A 21689-nucleotide genomic window follows, 5' to 3' on the forward strand; every position below is an offset into this window, starting at 1 on the left:
ATCCTAAATTCTCCAAATTCAAACAAGACTGTAGTCAACGTGCAAAAAAAATTACACATCCTTTCTGTCTACCACAAATCTAACTGCGTAATTTATCACAAAGGCACTCTGGTCACATTGCCAAGTTGCAAAACCATGAAGCATTTTGTTACACTGATGTCAGACACCGGTCCTATTAAAAACAAAAAGTTACATTGTGGAAATTCTTTTGTTTTGCGTCATGTTGGCATCTAAAATTTCAGCTCAGCTAGCTCACTGGAACTTTTCACATTTATTTTTTAATTAGCATTTGTTAATTGACCCACAACTGGGTTGTCTCAGCAATGTACAAACAAAAAAAAGAAGGTTAATTCAAAATGGGTAGCATAAAATACCAATGCATTTGGCAATCAAAATACCAGAACCACACAAAAACGTCTCTAATATGTTATATTTGATGAAGCTAATCCAAAGAATGGAAATATTTTTGTGTGTGTGCGTGCTCTCTCTCTCTCTCTCTCTCTCTCTCTCTCTCTCACACACACACACACACACCCTAAAGCATCTATTTTTAGCCAAACAGACATCTTAATCAGAAGATCCACAAATACAAGTTCATAAATCTAAACTATGTAATTTGACCAAATGAGCCACATTCTGTCCTTTAATAATGCATATGTAACAGCCCCCTCGAAGTTAGTAGAAACTGATGAGCACAAATACTGCTGCCCACAAGGTTTAAATTAGCGTTATTCCCTTAGCATATGCAGACTAGTGCTCCACGCTTCATTGTATTAAGACTTCCTCATGTACTTTGATAACTATTTATATTTCCTTAGGTCAGTGATTTTCCAACTTTGTACTTTTAAAGAGCTTCTCTTACTTCATTTCCCATCATCACAGAGGAGAAAGGAGGGGAGCAGCTGTGAAAGTTTCACACCAACCTCCCTCTGGCAGTAACTAATCTTCCCTGCTGTGGGAAGACGCCAGATATCTTCCCTTAATTGTGTAAACATGGTTTGTATTGTTGATGCATTGGCTGCAATGGACTTGCTATCTCCTTATGACAGTTCCGTATCAATGCAGTTCTGTGGATTCCAGCTTCTTCTGTGGTCACTAGTATACAGTACGCCGCCTTAGCGAGGACAGGTGCTAGGAGAAGAATTAACTGGGGAAGATAACATTGCCCACCTGTGTGGAACATGTGGCTGATTGAGGTAGGTCAGAGTCCAGTGTTGCAGGCCTTTAGAACAGTGTTTCCCAACCACTGTTCCGCGGCACACTAGTGTGCCGCGAGATGTTGCCTGGTGTGCCGCGAGATGTTGCCTGGAGGGAGGCGGGCGAGTCGGGCGGCGAGAGGCGGGGCGGTGGCGGCGAGGAGAGGCCGCCCAGCGCGGGGCTCTCGCCGTCTGCCTGCCTGGCTGCCTGAGAGCTCGGCGGGCAGCGCCTCCGTCCGCAGCGCCCGCCTCGCGGCTCTCATTCCCTGCCCCTGCCAAAGCTCACCCAGCCAAGCCGCACTCTCCTTCCTGCCTCGCTTTGCTGCCTCCTCCCCCCCCACCCCCAAAGCTTGGAGGTTCCCCGGCAAGGGGGAGGGGAAAAAATTGAAACTTACACTTTCGTGCGTCCCTCCCGGCGTGACGCTGCGCGCTGACGTCACGGGGCTGTAATGGTGGTGTGCCTCGAGATTTTTTTCATCAAACAAGTGTGCCTTTGCCCAAAAAAGGTTGGGAAACACTGCTTTAGAAGACCTCTAAAAGAGTTATTAATTCCATCTGCTTAAATATATTATGCAGGTTTTATTGGGCTGCTGAATTGAACTGATTGAAACTGTAATCATTTAAATAAATGAAAAAGTTAAGGTAAGATTTTAAGATTGTATCATTGAGTATTTACGCTGCCCAAACCAATGCAATGCTGTAGTGCTAGAGATGTCAACACTCTCATGCGAGTCATTAGAAATGCTGTACATGAGGCTATTAATGGTGGCTGTCTCATTAACATCATATTATCAATTTTTTTTAAAAAAATATTAGTGCTATTTATTGTTATCAAAGCCACAAGGCACTCTAGTTACAAGGTGACCATTTACTTGAATTTTACCCATATAATCATTTATGTTAAACAAAGTGAGATAACCCAGAATTTGACAATGACAGAAAACCTGGTATAATGCCCACAAAATCCCCACTTTAGTGTGCTCTCCATTATTCTGTGGTAAATGGGGCTCCCTCTCAGTGCCCATCAGTTGATTAGCACACAGAGGGAGACCAATGACACTGGGTGCACTAAGGTGCTCCCCATCAGGGACTCCCCAGCAGTGAGTTAGCTTTTAAAAAAAATGCCTAGGCATCAATAAGCTGATGAGTACTGACAGCCGCCCCTTTGAAGTTCATTTGCAAGCAATTGGCTCTAAGAGCCACCCCCTTAGAAAGCAAACACTCAGCACCAATCAGCAGACAGCTGGCCCCTTTAAAATTTGACAGGTGGGCAGCCCCACCCACCCATCATAGTTGGAGTGAGGAAAGGAAGGATCCAGTCCACTGGCCAAATCCAGTTCCTTAAATATATAAAAACAAGAAAAGAAAAACATACACCGAGCACTAGCATAGATTTAATGCAGCAGAGACACGTTCCGGAACAAAATACAAGCAAAATATATTCTGTTTCTTTTCAGGAGGATCAAATAAAAACTCTGTAATGAACCTTCATGCTAAAGTTTGAGAAATGTAAAAAAATGAAAGGTAGATCAAAGTCAGCAAGAAAAAGGAGATTTTGCACCTTTAGCTGTAGTGCATACTGAGTTTCATTTAATTTACTACAGATGAATTACTTCAGCTAGATGCACAGTTTTGTACATTTTGTACAAAGTGTTGCATGCAAATGAGGTAAAAGCCTCTGGGTTGGGACTTCCGGGTTGGTGCCTCCGGCAATGGCTGAATTCCTCTGATCGGGAGGAATTTGCCCTGTGGGAATTTGGGTCTGTACTGCCACGGCGAAGGCGGAGACCCGTAAAAATCACAGGCGGGAGAAGCCTGTGAACGTGGGATTCGGCAGGCACCTTTTGCGCCTTCCCTACTCGAGGGGAAACCCGGTTTCGGGGATCCGGAGCGACGTGGGGTGAGTGGTGCTTTGAATCGTCTGCTTCTTCCATGGAGCGAAGCCGCATAGCTGTTGTCGGAGAGCACTGACTTTTTCCTGTGGACAATTTGACTCTAAAGTAATTACCCATGAGTAGAGCTGAATTGGGAAGAATTGGATTTTTAAACGTTTAATCTGGCATCGAAACGGGGAGGTTCAATACAGGAAGTCCGCCTCCCCCTTTTGTAGATAAACTGAAGCAAGGAGGCTGCAAGCTAAAGTCTAGGAAAGCCTTTTGTAAAAAACTAAATTTCCATTGGTAAAGAACTAACCCCCCCCCTTTTTGGAGACAGGAGAAGAGGGGGGGAAGTGGTGGACTGAATATGCCTGTAGGAGAGAGTTAAGAGAGTTAAAATAACGCCGCTCTGACCCTGGAAACGGGCTGCTAGGATTGATGTTTTTTGGAACGTCCATTGACAGCATTTAGAACGTTTATTGACAGGTAGCTAAACAAGAGAATACATTGTTTCTACTGTCTCCGGTTGTTTTTTAAAAAAGGAAGAAAGTAACTGAAAATTGAAACTAACTTTGGATTATTGAAACTGCATTTAAAAGAGGACATGCTGACCGATACAAATAGAAACTGTTTTCCCCTAGTGGAAGCTTTTGAAATTGGTTACTTTACAGGAGCTGGGCTAGGGGAATTTCCAGCTGCAAGATAAAAAAGTGTGAGACTTTGGAATTGGCCTTGAATCTCTTAAGTGTTATGGCAAACGGAAAGGAAAAAACAGTCGGGATGTCGACAGAAGAGGCCTTAGTGGCTGCATTATTGAAAATAAACGATTCGCTGGAACAACTTCACAAGAAAACAGATGTGATAAATGTGAAAATGGATGCTGCAAATATTGAAATTGACTTAATCGTAGAAAGTTTAAATAACTTGGGACAAAAGGTGAATACCAATTCAGAAACCACCCAGAAACTGACACAGGAATCTACTTTGATACGGCAAACTGCAGATGAAGTCAGGGAAAAACCCTTGCTGCTGAATTTAAAGCAATACAACTGGAGAGGAGAGTCCCATCCATACAAACTGATGAACATAAGCTGACATTCGTTATGATTGAACTTAAAGAAGAACAGATGAATTTGAGGACCAGAGCCCTATCTGAACTGGAAAAGGAAAGCTTGACAGAGTTTCAGGAGGCGACAAGACTAACATCGGTTGAGAAAGAGAGGTATTTGGGGGTTAGTATGACCACCAAAAATGTGAATCTGTTTAAGGATAACTGTGAAGGATGTTGGATTGAAGAGAAGGGGGATTTGGAAATATGGACAAATCAGAAGTTGTTACTGTTGGGCCGAGTTACTGTGGTGGGGATGAGGGCTGCTGTGTTGCTGGGGATATTGCTTTTCTTTCAAACATTGCAAGTTTTGGATGGGATGGATTGTTTCAGGAGGTGGCAGAGGGATGTTTTTAGAGTTGTTTGGCAGGGCAAGAAGCCTCGAGTAAAACTTAAGATATTGATGGATGCCAAAGAAGGAGGTGGACCTGCCCTGCCAGACCTTTAAATTTCATTGTGAACCATCTGCTTTTTGCTGGTTGAGAGAATGGCTGCTTCTTGAAACCACTGAAGTGTTGGACAATGGCAGACAAAGTTGATGGACTATATGGAATTGGAGGAAATGACTGGCAAGATCCGAGACCAGGGAGAAGAGTCGGTGGAAGAAGATTGGAAAAAGTTTAAAGACTATTTATAGAAATATTGTAAAATTAAGGAATGTTAGAAAAATGTTGGAATGAAGTTATATGGCTTTAGTAGAAATGTCATAAAGAATTAAGTATAAATAGATTAATAGAAAATTGCTGAATTGCTGAAACAATTAATAGAAGTGGAATACAAAAAGGGAGGTGTGAGGAGGTCGCTGGAAATAAGTGAATGAAATATAAGATACTGAAAATGTTTGAGGTGTTTTTAAATTGTTTTTGTTGGTTTTTGCTTTGTTTTGTTAGTCCATGTAGTGTTTTTGTATTGTATTTGTATTGTTTATTCTCTTTTCTTTTTTGTTTGTAGTGTTGTGTTGAAAATGTTGAAAAAGTAATAAATATCATTTAAAAAAAAAGCCTCTGGGTTGGATCCAGCTTCCTGTGAGCAAGATTTCACTCATAGGACATTCCCACTGGAGGGAACCACGGTCACCATTTTTGCCAATTTTCCCATACCTCTGGTGAAAATCCGCACAGGGTGGGGTGGGGGGAGGGCAAGCAGAAGAGAAACCAGCATCCTTGCCTCCAGTGAAAGCCTCTCCAAAGCCCTTTGCATGCATAGAAGGAGGGCAGTTCTGGATTCAACCCACTGTTTTCAGGGCAGCAATGAAATGATAGAGCAGTTAAGTGTGTGATTGAAAATTAATTATCAGAAAACACATAAACATAAATTTGCAACTATGCAGATGGCTTTTGATCAGTTTGAAAAGTGTTTCCAGAACATAAACTGCACATTCTTAAGCAATTCGTTCTCAAAAACATAATTAATGAGGGAAGCCCCCCGAAATAGACACATGCATGTTTACAATCGAAAATCATTTTCAGGAAACCATCTGTAGCACAACACTGTCCCTAATCCATTAACTGCTGACTCCCAGCCAATCACTTGTAAAGGTGACTGTGCAAACAACATACATCAATCTGATGGTGATGCATTAGTACACATTTTCCAGAAAGGGCCTATTTTCTGTGGCTGTTTCATTTCTCTTTTAAATAAAACATAACAAAAATGGAAGGAAGTCAAACAACACAATCTAATTGGCTTGTGTATAATAGAAATTAAAGGCCTAGTACCTTGGACTTTTCTCATCTGCCCAATGCTGTGCAGTGCAGCAGTATTTTTTTATCTAATCCATTATCTTTTTCCAGCTTTCCGTTAAATGGAACCAGCAAATATTACAAAGCTGTTGATCAAAGAGGAAAAGAACACCCAAAACAAATGATACTTACTCAATACACAGTAACTGAGCTTTTCAGCTTTCATTGTATTTTTCAGAACTATTTTGACTACACAATGTCTACCATCTATTCCAATTCCCATTCAGCAGGAAGGATGGATTTATTTTAAATTTTTTTAAAAGCATATTCTTGTCTTTACACAGGAATGATGCAACAGCAACCTTGCATTAACGCCTCTTCCAGCTGGATAAACACTATACCCTTTAAAACTTAGTGACGGTAAACGAGAATCTTACAAGGGGTCACAACAAAGTGCGCTGATCTGAGAGACTGGAAGAGAGAACCAGGGCGCCTCTGAAACATCACCAACCTACAACACACACACCCCACTGTGGTGATGACCTATGCAAATGTGCTGCTGTTCCCGACAAATCAAACCTTCAATGAGAGAACCTATAAGGAGGCAGCTTCAGCCAACAGGGTACTCAGTGCCTGCAGATAATGTGGGGCATGCCAAATGTGAGAAAAGGATTTGTGATGCCAAGAGCTTTCAAAACTAACAGTTTCTGCTCTATATTTAGCCATACCTACTTCTAACACACTTTCTTCACAAGCAGAGCCAGTGGCGTAGCGTGGGTTGTCAGCACCCGGGGCAAGGCAAGTAATTTGTGCCCCCTAACCCGTGGATTTGCGCCCCCTAACCCATGGATTTGCGCCCCCTAACCCTAACCTCCAGATGTTGCGCCCGGTGCGGCCGGCCCCCCCTGCACCCCCCACGCTACGCCACTGAGCAGAGCAGTGCGGTTTCGCTTCTTAAACTGCATTCTTTCAGTTTAAGCTTTTAGGAAAAGATCATCCTAGCCCACGGTTGTGGTTGGCAAAAAAAGAAGAAAGCAAAAGAGAATCTATTTTTAAAAGGATCCTAGGGATTCCACAGATTCCTTCGGCTTTCTTCAATAACCGCATTGAAGAAATAACAAGACCCATCAGTTTGAGGGAACACTTTTAACCTTATGAGTCCATTATTCCAAAGCATTATGTTCTATGAGGGCCTATTAAAGCAGTGGTAGTCAACCTGTAATCCAGATGCTGGAGTACAATCCTCATCAACCCCAGTCAATGTGGGGCCAAAGGGCAAGGGAACTGTAGCCCAACAACATACGAAGGGTACCACATTGGCTACTCCTGTCTCAGAGGTGCCACAAGTCAGGGAGAATAGCTCAGTATCCACTAGGAGCAATGCCTTCTTGGCAGTGATCCCTGAGGGAATCCTGTCAGATCTACACTGTTAGCACTATAAAAGTATATTGCTTTAATTCTGCCACCACTGATGCTCCTTTGCTCCAGATAACTATGTTCCTAATGCCAAAGCACCCACAATTAGGTTATTGCAACGGATATTTTCTACATAACTTTTGCTTGTAATGTGAAGTTGAGCAATGAATGCAACTTGAATTACCATTCTACCGGTATTGACATTTCAGATAACACCACTTAGCACTTCTATACTGTACTGATTTAAAGCAGAGTCGGAAGGGGATGATGCATTATCCCAGTGACCTACAAACTAGGTCAGTATTACTATCCACATATTGAAGGTGTGGGATGAGCTATAGTTGAGGCTAGTACGTTGTCTGAGGCCACCTAGTGTACGCAGCGCAAACTAGAAGGGGAAGAGGTGGCAACATAAGTCGTCTGCTGACTAGGTTCTGTGACATCTTATGGACTAATCCATTGAAGTCTAGAGTTTATTTCTTGAAAAAGTTGGATTGGGCTGTAAAACCGCAGTCCTACCCACACCTCATTTAGAACACACCTCACAGATACCAAATAAAAGCTTGGTGAAATGAATTGGATGCTCTTCTAAATAGGTTTGCAAAGGGCAGCAGGTGAAATCATACTTCAGCTAACCATGTGGACTTTCCTCTTTCTTTAACCCAGGCTTAACTCTATACATTAAGGAAAAAATGAGTTGTTGGTTTTGGTATTGAAATATTCTGCATTTGAGACTTGGCAGAAAAGCAACGGCCCCTCCTTCCACACACCCACACTTCTGGTTGCTGATCCAGGGCCATATACTGCTGGAGCAAGAGAATCGGAGACAACACAACACAGCAGCTGACTACACTTCTGCCATACCAGCTTCACTGGTTTCAGATAAGCAGGCATGAGCAAACAAATAGTCATGTAAAAAGATGCTGCATTTGATTGGTCCCTAACTTCCTGAGGTAGTTGCCAGGGGCAGACACAAAGCAACTGGTAGCTAACACAACAATGAATGTGCATGGTCTGTCTAATTAGCAAACATGAGGCTGTAAATGAGGCTGCCTGGGTTTGGGGTATGTCAAAATGTTCTCAGAACATTCATGATTTGAGCAACTCAACCAAACAGGAAGAGCTCTCCATGCTATATGCAGCATGCATTCACATATTCCCTTTCCCATCAACAATAAATTTATTTTAAAGCCCTAGCTACCCTTTTGCAGTACTGGTATTCTTGGGTATTAGTTTGACAACAGTGTCCACAACATTGGTGTAGCTCAAGACTGTCAAGGCATGTCAAGGCAACCTGGAGTGTTGGATAAAAAAACCTTCAAAATTCTATTTGTTTCAAAAGAGCAAACACACACACACACACACACACACACACACACACACAAGAATTGGTGCCTTGCCACCAGCTAGAGAGAGAGACACTTGATTGCTTTCAGCTACATAGAACATAAACTAGATTGCAATCCTGTACACATATATACAGTCCAACTAGTTTCAATGAGTTTTAAACCCATATAATTGGATGCCAAATTAAAGCCGTAATTCTTTAAAAGTGCTTCATCCACATGCACATTACTTTTCAGCACTGTGATGAATAAATAATTCTGATTCAATTTCTACCCATATCTTTGTACCAGAGTAGCATGATTGCATAAAACTTCAAATAAACCCTTTCCAACCAGGCAGCTGAGTGTTAAGATAATCAGTTCTGAATGCCATAAATATGAATTTACAAATGCCAGCTTATCCAATATAATTCCCCCATGTTTCTGGTGTTAAAGTGTGAATAACTCATGCAGCTGTTCACAATAAACGCTTTTGAATACAATCAAGTAGCCTCTCTGATACTCATGTTGGGAAATCTGATCAAACTTGTTCAGAACACAGTCAAATATAAAGCACATAGCAATACAACTGTGAGAGGTTATTAGCAACCAGCAGAATTAAGGAGACCTGAAATTAAAAGATACTTGGTTCCCAAAAAGTTTTGTTACAATAAAACACAAAACAATTTTGGCTAAGCATGTCTAAGTAGGTTTTGAATATACAGATTTTAATTTTTTGTTTTGTATTATTAAGCAGTTCAGATATTGCTAATCTGCGTTTACTAAAATTAACAACACACACTTCAGCGCAAAAGAACCAGTTTTTTAGCACAACATTTATTAGAAGATTATATATTTAGAAAACTACTGACCTCTGGTACTAAAGCACAATGTGATGCCTAGCTAATGCAACATAAAAACATTACCCTGCCAAAAAAATTAAAATACAGCAAAGCAAAGCTAACACCACAAACATCAATTCTGAAAACACCCTAAATACTTAGCACAGATAATCATTCAGAGCCACAGCAATCAACATGAAAAAGAAAATAGCAAGGGCTGTAGCATCCCTTACCTTTGGGGCAAAAAGCTCCACATCCCATTGTACACTATCCAAGCCCTCATTTTCTCAAACACGAGGACAACTAAAAAGTCCCCTACTTTTAAAGCACTCCCTTCTGCTGCTGCCCTGTGTAGCTGTATTATGCTTTTGAGTCTGTATCTCTACAGAATACTCAATGCACATTGCAACTCGAAGCTCAATGCATCGTAGAACTGACTGACTGCCTATATAATTTAATATGATGCCACAGGAGACTCATAGACCATCTGCAAAACAAACTACATTTGCCATTCCCATCTCGGCAAATTTCATCTAGAAAGCTAAATGTTTTGACAAACAGGCAACCTCATTTATCCAAATGACTTACAGAATTCTTGGGCTATTACATTTTACAAAGCCCATCATAATTACAGCAGCAGGGAATCAGTGTAAGGCAGATATTAAGAAGGCCATGATGAGCAGTGGCGAAACATTTCCTTCACTCCCCTCCCTCTCTTCACTGCCTCATCAACATCTACTCTGTAACAGCTCTGAACCCCACACCATAGCTGTCAAGTTATCCATTTCTTCATCGCCTCCTCTCCTGTTCTCCCCTCACCCTTGCTCCCCACCTCTTCATTCACCCTTGCACTTCTTTACTCTGCCAATGCAAACATACATTGAACATATATTTGCTGTGCTCCAAGATGCCTTGAAAAGCAGCAGGTGTGTGTTGAAATAAGGTCCACCACACCCAAGATGTTTTATCTTGTTTTTATCCCCCTTCCCCTCTTTCTGATTAACTCTGGATGGCAGTGAAGAGACTCAGCTGCCCCAAAATGGGGAAGAGACCATAACAACAGATCCTACCCTAATCTCCTGGTGGTCCTCAAAAGGGCCTTCCTGATTCAAGAGCCAAAGAAAATGGAATTGTGAACTGGGAATTCACATCCCTGGTTTATGTTCTTTCCTCTCCTTGTTGCTCTGTTGGCCTTTGGGCCAGGCAACAGTTCTCAGGTCTTCCGTGTAAGTGAAGTCATGGAATACTTGCGCAGCTCAGAGGAACCCAAGAGCTACCTGAAGTCCTGTTGTGCATACTGCTTTGGCATGGTCCTGTCTCCACATTTCAAAAGGGGCAATCATGAAGGATGGGTGAGTTAAGTAGTTCAGAGTAGGGCATGGCCAAGTAGCTGGTTGGCGGCCAGTGCAAGTTGCCTCAACACGGATGAAATCTGTATGCGCCGAGGTGCTCCACTCAGCAACCCAGTGCAGCATTCCACACCAGCTGGAGATTCCAGGCCAATCCCAAGGGAGGTCTCATACAAAGTTCATTACAGTCGTCTAATTGTGAGGCTACCAATGCATAAATCTCACTGGTTAATATATTTAAGGAAGGGAAACCAGTCTGCATCGAAACGGTCAGATTCAGCATCTATCCAGAACGCCCATTAATTATTAAAGTGTTCAAGTGCAGTTAAACTGATCGCCAGACAGTCTCCCTAAACCAATGGATTCCTTCAAATGGCCAGCTTATACTCAAAACCCCCACCCCAGGACTATCTGCATCACCTGGCCCTCACTCAGGTGACATGGTGGTCTGTTTACTCCCGTCTACTGGTCTCTACCCCAAGGGATTTATTTTCCTTATTCATTTCTCTCAGTGTGGAACCAGGCCAGTCACTATTCATTTGTAAAGGAGCAGATATTAGAGATGGGGCAGAAATTCAATTCAGTTTGCATTTAAAGGCGAATCTATCAATTTTGCTCTTTCCAAAACAACATGAGAACAGAACGATGGCCCTCTTTCAGCATTTGCAATCTTGGCTGAATTTTGCGGTGAAGTTCTCCCACCAATGTTTACAGAAATGTGTGCATAAAATTAATACGTTAGTGAAAATAACATACAAGACTACATTACATCAAGGATGGCAGCTAGAAAAATTGCATACAAAAATGTGTTTAGTACAAAGAAATTTGTACAAAAATGCTGAGGATTTTTTTTTTTAATGAAATCTGGAGGACTGAATTTAAGATTGAAAAAAGCCCGAGAAACTCTGAGAACCCACACTGACAGATTCTTCCACCCCTAGTAGAGACTCTCTGAGCTTGCCAATAATATCAACAGGGGTAGCCAGCCTCTCCTTCATTCAAAGTCTTAAAGGGGGGGGGCTGTTGTTAGCCTCTGATCACTCAGTGGTCCTCCTGTTGCTTTCGCCTCCGATAGACCAGCTCCACTGTTGGCATCTCAAGGTCAGTAAAAGGAATACCACCCCAACAGCACAACCAATCTCTTTCTGTAGGGGACACCTCACCTTTTCCAGGTATTTTATCTCCCAGGCCATTTTTGAGGGACTGTTTAGCAAACACACTAAATCCAGCATATAAGCGTTGGGATAGTACTGAAATACTGCTAAGCATTTCGGAGCTCTTCAAGGAGAACCATTTCACTGGGATATTCAGAATCCACAATCTTAACCTGTATAGGATGGCAGGGAAATTCTGTGAATACTTTTGAATCTGGCTGCTTCAGAAGTAACATTGCTTCCTGATATTTAGAAGGAATTTATACTGTCCGGTGTTGCCTTCGTTTAGGATAATAAGCTCCGGTGCTTCTCTTCTCCCAAGCATAAAATGTCCACAACATTACTGGAAGTCTGATCTTTCTGTCTTTCACAAAACAGTGCTTTCTCAACCCCACAATTTTCAGCTTAGTGAAGACAGGAAGTTTATTGAAGAGAGGTGGGAACTCTCTCTCAGGTAGTTTTGCCCATCAGTTCAAGAAGCAATTCAGAGGCAACATAATACTAATAGCTTAATTTGTGAAAATGGATAAATACCATATCTGCCACATAACACATTTAGCCACATAACAAATAAATACAGAAATAGCACTGGAATGGCTGGTTAAAAGGTTTTGTGCACAGAGGAGGAAATTTAATTAAACCATGTAATGCCAATTACTGTCATTTCTAATTATATTATGCTTTCCTAGAAATAATGCAGATGCAGGATTCTAAAGTTACCTGTATGTTTGATGTTAATAGGATAAAATTATCTAGGCCATGAGAAAATCCAGATAGCAATGGGAAGAAAATGCATTTTTAACTAACGTTATATGTTGTCCAATTTAATTACTAATAGATCTTCAAAGTGCTGATTACTTCAAAAGTAGCATGCCTCCAATGTGTGTGTGTGTGTGTGTGTGTGTGTGTGTGTACGTACAGTGGAAGGAAGAGTGGAAAACAAATTTAACAAATAAATCAATTTTATTTATAGATCTCATGACTGATAGGCTGTTCCCTTACAACAGCAACTTTTGATTCATCAGACCATCTTTCCTGCTTTGCTTCAGTTATTCCACAAAACCTTTCTTAGAACAGCATTGGCTTTATGGACATCCTGAGCTTTCTCCACTTATCAGTTAAGCCACTCTATTATCTGGTAGTGTTTATCCAATTTATTCACCTTTGATATATCCATCTTAGACACCAACTCCTCAGCACATATTTTTTTCCATATGATTCCACATTAAGAGTTTTGCTGCCACTCTTTTTGCAGCTGGTGGCTTAACTAACACAGGGGATTTGGGTGTGCATATATACCAAAACACACTTTTTTATTGTCAGCATGTCTACAATTATGCACCCACATCGCCTGAATGCTAAATTCAGGGATAGTTTGAAGAAAATGTCAACAGTGTAAAAATACAAGTTTTAAAAACATGTCCATCTCACACTCTGGCAAGCACCCCTGCTGAAGAACCCTGCACATTTCATGAATGCATGGAATGGGGGCGGGAGGGGCAGGAAAAAGAGGGAGGGGGAGAAGAGAGACCAGCCGATACCTCCCACTTACCTAGACTGCCTCCCAACTGATCCTCCTCTCATTTTCATCAAGATTATTTACCTCAATGGTTTACTTGAGAGTCAACCCCTGATGCACAGTCAGTTATTTATGGGCATGCTTCTGTTTTGATGCAGTTTTGTGAATTAGAGTTTGGATGTTACAGCAGCCATGGAGGAAATAAAAATTGTAACTGCACAGTGATTTTGTTTTTTGTTTTCTATACCTATAAGTAAATAGAATAGACTCCTTTATGTGAGTTATATTAATAATTATCTTTCAGAGTCTTTTTTATATATAATCTATAATCAAATACTTCACCCACCCCCCTCCACACACATACATTATATGGTCATTATCTCAATAATGAAAATATATATTTTTTGTTTTTTCTTTCTTTCTGCTCTGTACATTAGCCCAAACCTTTCATCTTTGTAACAATCTTGGGCTGATTACAGCCGATGTGTGGGTTATTCCTGAAATACTAGCTGGGAGATGTTGTCATCGTAGTTCCTGCCATATAAGCAGACTATCACCAAGTGTGTGGTTTGAAAATTCCATAGTGTGTGGGGATTTTCTTGCTTGGGGGGTTTGTGGAGAGCCAGAGCGGAATTTATATAAAACATGCAACCTTCCAATTTCAAGTAATGACGTATGAAGCAGCTCTAAGCCATTCTCCATGCTTTTAGTGTGGGGAAGAGTTAGGTTTCCCTGTTTTCAAGCTGAAGTGTTTTACCCTGCTCTTAGTTTTCAATATATGAAATCGATTTTAGTCAGTGCTTTTTTTTCTAAAAAAAAATTTAGGGGTACTCTCATTTTGACTCAAGAAAATCACCATTTTATAGTTAAATCGGGGAAAAATAAATACAGTAAATGGACCAAAGTACAAAGATTCACATAATGTTTAGGGGTATGCATAACCCTGCGTACCCCCAGAAGAAAAGCCCTGATTTTAGTGATCTGAACTGGTTTTATTGTGTCTTATGTATCTTGTGACTTTCTAAAGCTACTTTGAATTTATGTCATAAAGAAAGGTGGGGCATATTTATTTTTAAGAAAATAAATGCTGTATAGAGATACAAAATCCAATAATGAAACCATTTGCTCCTTCATGAGAATTCTCACTACAAAAACTACATATGCTGAGTCTCTGGCACTTTCTGGGAGAGAGAGAAAAAAATGGAAGTTGGGAAAACTATCTGTCCATGGTTATTTGGCTATAGTGATTATTATTGCTGTTGTTACGTGTGGGGGCTATAACCACCTTGTTTTAGTGCACCCTTTCAACTGTAACGTGTAGCTGGCAGTTCCAAATGATATATAAATGGTTGCTAAATCATTGTCATTTACTGCTCTTGTTGGCCACTTTTCTACTAAAAGTGCTGTTGCGTTTTGCAAAATAAGAAATAAACCATTAGCTAAATTTTTAAAAGAATGAAAATATTATAACTTTTATTTTTTAAAAAAAAAATCTGTACCACCCATCATCCAAGGAGCACAGGGCAGTTTATAATATAAGAACACAATAATGCACAACATATTAACAAACCAAAACAAGAGCCCCCCAACAATTTAAAAGGCCATAGATTAAATTAGCCAAAGGTCTGGGGGAAGAGGAATGTTTTTGCCTAGTGACTAAAAATATGTAACAAAAGCACCAGGCAAGCCTCCCTGGAGAGAGCATTCCACAAATGAGGAGCCACCACAGAAAAGGACCATTGCTGTGTTGCCGCCCTCCAGACCACTTGCCTCAGATGATGACTGCAGGGTCCAGGTCAGTTCATATGGGGAAAGGCAGTCCTTGAGGTACTGCAGTCCTGAGGCATTTAAGGCTTTATATGTCAAAACCAGCACTTTGAATTGGGCCCAGAAACTAACTGACAACCAGTGCAGTTGGGCCAAGATCGACGTTATATGCTCATCCCCCATGCTGTTTAACATCTACATGATCGTCCAGAGTTTTGGAATACATTGTCAGCAATATGCTGGTGACACACAGCTCTACTTTACCTTTGCAGGTGGGGCAATGGATGTGCTGGACCATTGTCTTGCCTCGGTAATGGACTGGTTCTCATCCAGTCCCATTGACCGCTTGGCAAATTGGTGTCTGGTAGTAGGCCTTGGTAGCGGCAGAAGTGGTCAGTAGCAACAAGCTGAAGCAGTGCCAAGTGATGCCATTTACACCACCAATAGTGTCTTAAACACTGTAGATCCGCAGAGCATTGTGGGAAATTAAACTGTGACACCTGGTGCCTGGCATTGATTGCTGGCTGCTGTTGAGGGGAGGGATAGAAATAGGGTCCTGGCAGAGTGCTGGGACCACAGCAGCTGCCCAAGCGTGACATCAACACAATACAAACTTTGTCACATACTTTCCAAATATAAAGGTGGCATATTTTACCAAAATTACTAATGGAAAAAATATATACTCTATAAGCATCTTTTTCCAGTTGGACTCATAGCACATTCCATCTAGTCTCCCCCCCCCAAAATGGCAAAAGCAAAACATTAGTTTATCTACAAATGCCAGAATAAGCAGGCTAGATAAAGACCACCATGAATGCTCCAAGTAGCCATCTAGGGTCTCCTAACAGAATGCCAGTCTGGATGTGGCAGAAAAGACCAACTCAGTTCCACTTCTATACTTTATCATGTAGCAGGAACCCCCCCACCCCAATCATTCTGTTTGTACAAACTTCACACACACTCACACTCACACACTACATATGCCACATTTCTCTTATGAATTCATAGAAAATCAACCATACACCGGATTTGCACTGTTCCATTTTATTTTAATATCAAAGGGGGGTGCTTGGTTTCTGGTCAGCCATAATCTCTTCAGCATACCAGCACATCCACAGGAGCCCTGCCCAGTTGCTATGTCAACCCTGATAATCCCAGACAGAAGACAATCAAAAATCACAAAGAACAGTGGATTCACCACAGGCTGAAACAAAGGACAATGATCAGATCTTCCCTCTGGGGGCAGGAAACTGCAAACTCCCCATTGTCACCTGGAAAGTACTCATGGGGAGGGGGAAAGGAGGAACCAGCCAGGTGACAGGACACTCAGGTTACCACCACAACTCCTCCCTCATCACCTCCTTTCTGAAATGTATGCATGATGTCAACCCCTTCTGTAATGTATGCATGATGCCAACCCCTCCTTTCTGTAATGTATGCATGATGTTTCTGGGGGTGGGCTTGACCTAGAGGAGGGGAAATTCAAAAGTTTTTATAAGGTCTTGCAGCCCATTGTTCTGGGTCTTTCCTCTCTCCTGCAAGTGAGGGGAACACCCTGATGCATCAGATCAATAAAGGCCAAGCCTACAGGCTGCTGTTTTGCTCCAAGTTATCCTGGTTGGTGTCTTTACTTTTTGTCCAAGAGAGCCCTCAGATTTTTCCGTTAACAATCAGAAATCTGGCAAAGCAGGCAGGGATTAGGAGACATGCTTTGTGTATAAAAGGTCCCAGGCATCTGCTGGTAGGGTTGGGAAAGACTGTCTGAAATCACAGAGAGTTACTGCCAGTCAGTACAGTATAGAAAATAAACTGTGCAGAGTAGACACACCAATGGTCTGACTCAGTATAAGGCAGCTTCCTATGTTTCTTTTAAAGCTCTACATCCATAATAGACAGTCTGAATCTGGGCTTGCAGCCCGTGGTTTAATGTATTACCAACTTATCTATCATGTAAACAAGTATGTTCCAGGTGTGCAGACAGTCCATCAGGCTGTCTCCTTATTAGCCAAAAGGCACGTGAGCCAAGGCATTCCATTTATCAAAACTAACTTGGGATTTTCGTCTTTGGTAGCTTCAGACACCGAGCAGGTTTATGAATTTGGCTCGCCCTTCTCCCAGGGGTTATGAAAGCTGGAGCAGCTGGGGTCTGTGGCAGGAGCACCTGCATGCAAATGCTGTCATGTCAGCACTGAAACTCCAATTAGGAACCCACTTGCCAGAAGTAAATGCAGTTTGACATCAGCCATCAGTAAGAGGAAGGAAATGAGGGGCAGAAAGGAAAGTGATAAGAAACAAAAGGACTTTACAGAACAGAGTACGTAGCTTTTCATTTGCAATTCTCATTTGCGCCATTTTATATTCAAAATCAAGATCTGACTCAACCCGAGAAGAAGTGCATTTCTATTCAGATATGCCTTTGAAGTTACAGTGCAAATTCAACACATGGCTGAAAGTAAGCGAAGGTTTAGCTAATTAATTTGGCACAAGCTTGGCTTCCGATAGTAATCAAAGCTATATTAATAGTGCATGTATGCTCTCTGTTATACAGGACAAAAACAACCACCATCTCCTTTCTTTTTAATTAGGAACCATGTTTGAAGTCTATATACGTCAAGGTTTCTCCCCTACCTGCTTATAAATGTTTGTGTATGTGTTGGGAGGGGGGTGGTAATTTATAGAAGATGTGTATAAATCTTGTGCTGCTTAGTACTTGGTTAAATATCTGTGCCAAAGCTGCTTAAATGTAATAGTATACAAGGGAAACAAATGACATTTGGTTTTTAAGGAAATGAGAGCTTTAGCAGCTTGGAGATCTAAAGTAAACACTTAAATAGGTAATGCTAGAGAATTCTCATGCTGCCTCCTCACATTTCTGTATTTATTTTTTATCTGTGGGATCAAGCGCATTAGAGAGGGAGGCCTGGAAAGCCTTGCCTCAGCCATCATTCCAAGCTGCGTACATCTGTGGTCAATTTTCCACACTTTCTTCCATAAAAGGTAAACGAGGCACTGTACTTGCAACAGGATAATCTAAACAATATGAACAATGTTACTGTTAAAGACCATCTGGCTCATCCAGCACAGCTCTGGATTTTTAACTCCTTGAAGTAAATCATGAAAATCAGGCAGTTGGCTTTTAGCTACCTGAAATCTACTTTAAAGAGTTTGCACAACATCAGGGACTTTTAGAAATCTTCTCCCATTTCGATACAGCTTGCATCCTGAGCTTTCTGCAAATCAGGGCTGGTGGAAATTGTCACATAGAATTTTCTGTAAATGGTCTCTAGGGTCTTTTATAAGAAGCCTCTACCATTGTGGTTTCCTACAATTAGATCATTATGGGAGCATTTACGAGCCTTAACATGTTTACTCAGAAGCAAGTCCAGCTGAATTCAAATGATTCTTTCTTCCCTGTAAATGTCCAAAGTCTGTTTTTTGGGGGGCCTAATCTGGCCTGTTGGTCGGTTGAATCTGGCCCCTGTGGCAGTTAATTTCCCGGGGTAAAATCCTGAAAAAAGCTCAGCAGCTTCAATCTTAAAAAAAGTTCAACAACTTCAAAGCTCAACGACTTCAATCCTAATCACTTCATCAAATCTGGCCCTCTTTGAAAAAAGTTTGGACACCCCTGCCTTAGGAGAACTGTTGTCTTACGTTCTTGACTCTATCTTGATAAGCTTGTTATAAGAATTCAGAGGTCCCAAATATAAAATAAACGTTCATAAATGGACAAGACAAACACATACATAAGTATATAAACCACGCGTCTGAAATAGTACAGGAGAACGATCCTGAAACCATTTTGACTTTCTCAGCGACCTCAAATACTTCTCTGCAAGGAGGAAGGAAATGGTAAAGCCTCTCTGTTGTCTTTTGCTTACCTATCTTAATGGCATGTGTGTATGAATAGGGTGAGCCTGTGACCTGGATTCAGGAATTAAAGCATCTACCATCACAAAAGAATGCCCAGGCTGCCCAGGCAGACCAATCACTGGCCATTACCAGGTATCCTGACAAAGAGGATCTTTGTTGGAGACAGCCTCCTTCTGTGATGTATGTATGATGGTTGTTGGTTTTTTGGGGGGGGTGTCTCTGGCTACAGGGTGGACAATTTCAAAAGTCTATATAAGGGCTTGCACACCCTTGTTCTGGGTCGCTCCTGCCTCCTGCATGTGGTAGTGAGCACCCTGTTGCAACAGTTAAAAAAGATCAGGCTTACTGGCTGCCTTGCTTCTCAATATTCTCTGGTTGGCCTCTGTTATTTTCTCCTTCCGATAGGGGACCTACTTAAGGACTCTATACGGGCCCTTGGATACCCCATAAGGGAAAAGGAGCAGTTTTGTCCTTATAACAAGCACAATCCAGCTAAAGTTAAGGGGGGGATACATCTCTCTTCCATCCAAACAATGAGCTGCCAATCAAACAAAAACCCTTTAGACATTTTGGGTCGTTTTGTTATTTATGGTTTATCATTTTAATTGTAGAGTTGTAAGATTTAACAGCTATATAAAAATGAGGAGCAAAGAAAAGAAATTCTGAGTTGTATCCAGTGATGTCCCTAGCCCTCAGCCACAGTCTTTCCCACTATGATGAGTTGCATCCAATGCTGAACCAGCAAGGTTTCACTGGTGAAATGGGACTTCCTCTCCCCCCACCACATGCACCTCAAAATCTGATTCAGGTGGTGACCCAACTGTCGGTATTGATAGGCCAGCTGGCTCGGCCCCAGCTGGATCATCTCCCTCTCAGCCTTCGCGCTGCGGAGATTCATCAACCGCTGGCTCAGACGTAAATCAGCGACTCAAGCTTGCTGACTTGAGCACACTTTACTTAGAGCAAACTGCACAACAGAAGAGGCTTGAGGCTGTGGATACATACTAAAACTACAGATTTATTATACATAAATCAGGACAAAGAAACATGTCATCTCTCCTTGCCATCTTCTCGGAGAGAGACTCAAAACAAAAAGCAATACACTGAGCGGAAGGTCCGCTCACGGGACCCAGCAATCTGTGCTGGACTGTAAACAGACATGTGCCATGTAGCAATCCTACATATCTGCAACAAAAGGTGGAATGGAATCTCCCAACCCCAACCGCCCTGGAGCTAATTTTCTTGGGGAGGGAGATACATGTGGGAGGGGGTAGAAGAGAAATTTCAGTTGCACACACAAAGATCCTTGGGCCAGCAGAACTGCAGCATTAGATATAGCCCATAGCACCTGTTTTTAAATCATTTCTAATGCCTTATCTGTGTACATAGGTTATAAAATACTTTATGTAAAAGTGTGTCCTTTTTTTGGTGATTCATTTCCTCTTTTTTTGATGAGATGTAAGTGGCCACCCAGCTAGAAAAAGGAAGGAGAGAATTGTCCTGGAGAAGGAACTATTTTATACAGCAGCTGCTGGCCTTTGAGTAGGACACAGGTTGCTTCTGAAAACAGACAAACTATATTTAAGCAATATACTTAAGGCTAATATTGCAAGAAAAGGGTTAAAGTTATCTTCCCCTTTGCAGCTGTGCAAACTTTGGCTGCCTAGGTTAACAAAACAGCAGAACTTGGCTTCAAAGAGTCTCCTCCCCATTTTGAATTACTTCGTTAAATAAAATTACAAAGCATACTTTGACACGTCTATAGCTTTTCCATTATCGATCAAAAAGTGACTTTTATTTTGGTGGAAACAAAAAGGGTTAAATTAAGAGCTTGCACTTTTTCCCTGAATGTAAACAAGAACAAAAGAAGGAGGATTTTCATATTCATTGGGCTTCTGGCTCTAGTTCCCTGTTGCCACATTAAACAGAAACATTGCCATATCTGATTTCTAGGTAGAATGCACACATTGCTAAGCCCTCGTACACTCCACCATGGGTTTTTTTACATCTACTTCCTGATATCTGCAGAGCTAACATCTTTCCCTCCCCTCTACTTGAAAAAAAAGGTTATTAAACATGGATTTTAGTTACACTTGACTAGGTGAAATGAGTTCTTTCCTTCGTGTTCTCCAGGTGCTTTCAGATGACATTGTAGCACTTTCTGGAATTCTTTTTTCCAGTTTTGTATCACGGGGTAAAATCTGTTTTGCTTTTTCACATCACTAATTCAGCACTTATTATCCAGATGAAACTTCTTGCAGTTCCGCCCTCCGCTTACCACCTCTGTGACATTTGCGGTGGGTTTGGACGGCCAGAATACAGGAGTTCCAGACTACCCAGATTCTTCCTCAGTCTCTATTCTAATATTGTTCCCCTGGCTTCATAAAAACTCATGTAATTATTGGGGAGATTGGGGAGCTGTCATTGCAAGAAGAGAAGGGAGAGGTGGGTGGAAAGTTATTCAAAAGTGGGAAAGACAAAAGTGGGTGAGATCCGGGTGCCAGGCAATACCCCTGTCTTTCAAGTTTTTATTTCATGGCTGGAAAGTAAGTTTTAGGTTATTATTCCAGGACTGGCGGGACAC

At 41.5% G+C, this 21689-nt stretch overlaps 1 protein-coding gene across 1 annotated transcript in view; it reads right to left on the bottom strand.

The window, feature by feature from the left end:
• Positions 1-21689, bottom strand: part of PARVA (parvin alpha) — a 74175-nt gene that overhangs the window by 22146 nt on the left and 30340 nt on the right. The window lies entirely within an intron of this gene.

The sequence above is a fragment of the Podarcis bocagei genome (genome assembly GCF_964188305.1).
Source record: "Podarcis bocagei genome assembly, chromosome: 1".
Lineage (NCBI taxonomy): Eukaryota > Metazoa > Chordata > Lepidosauria > Squamata > Lacertidae > Podarcis > Podarcis bocagei.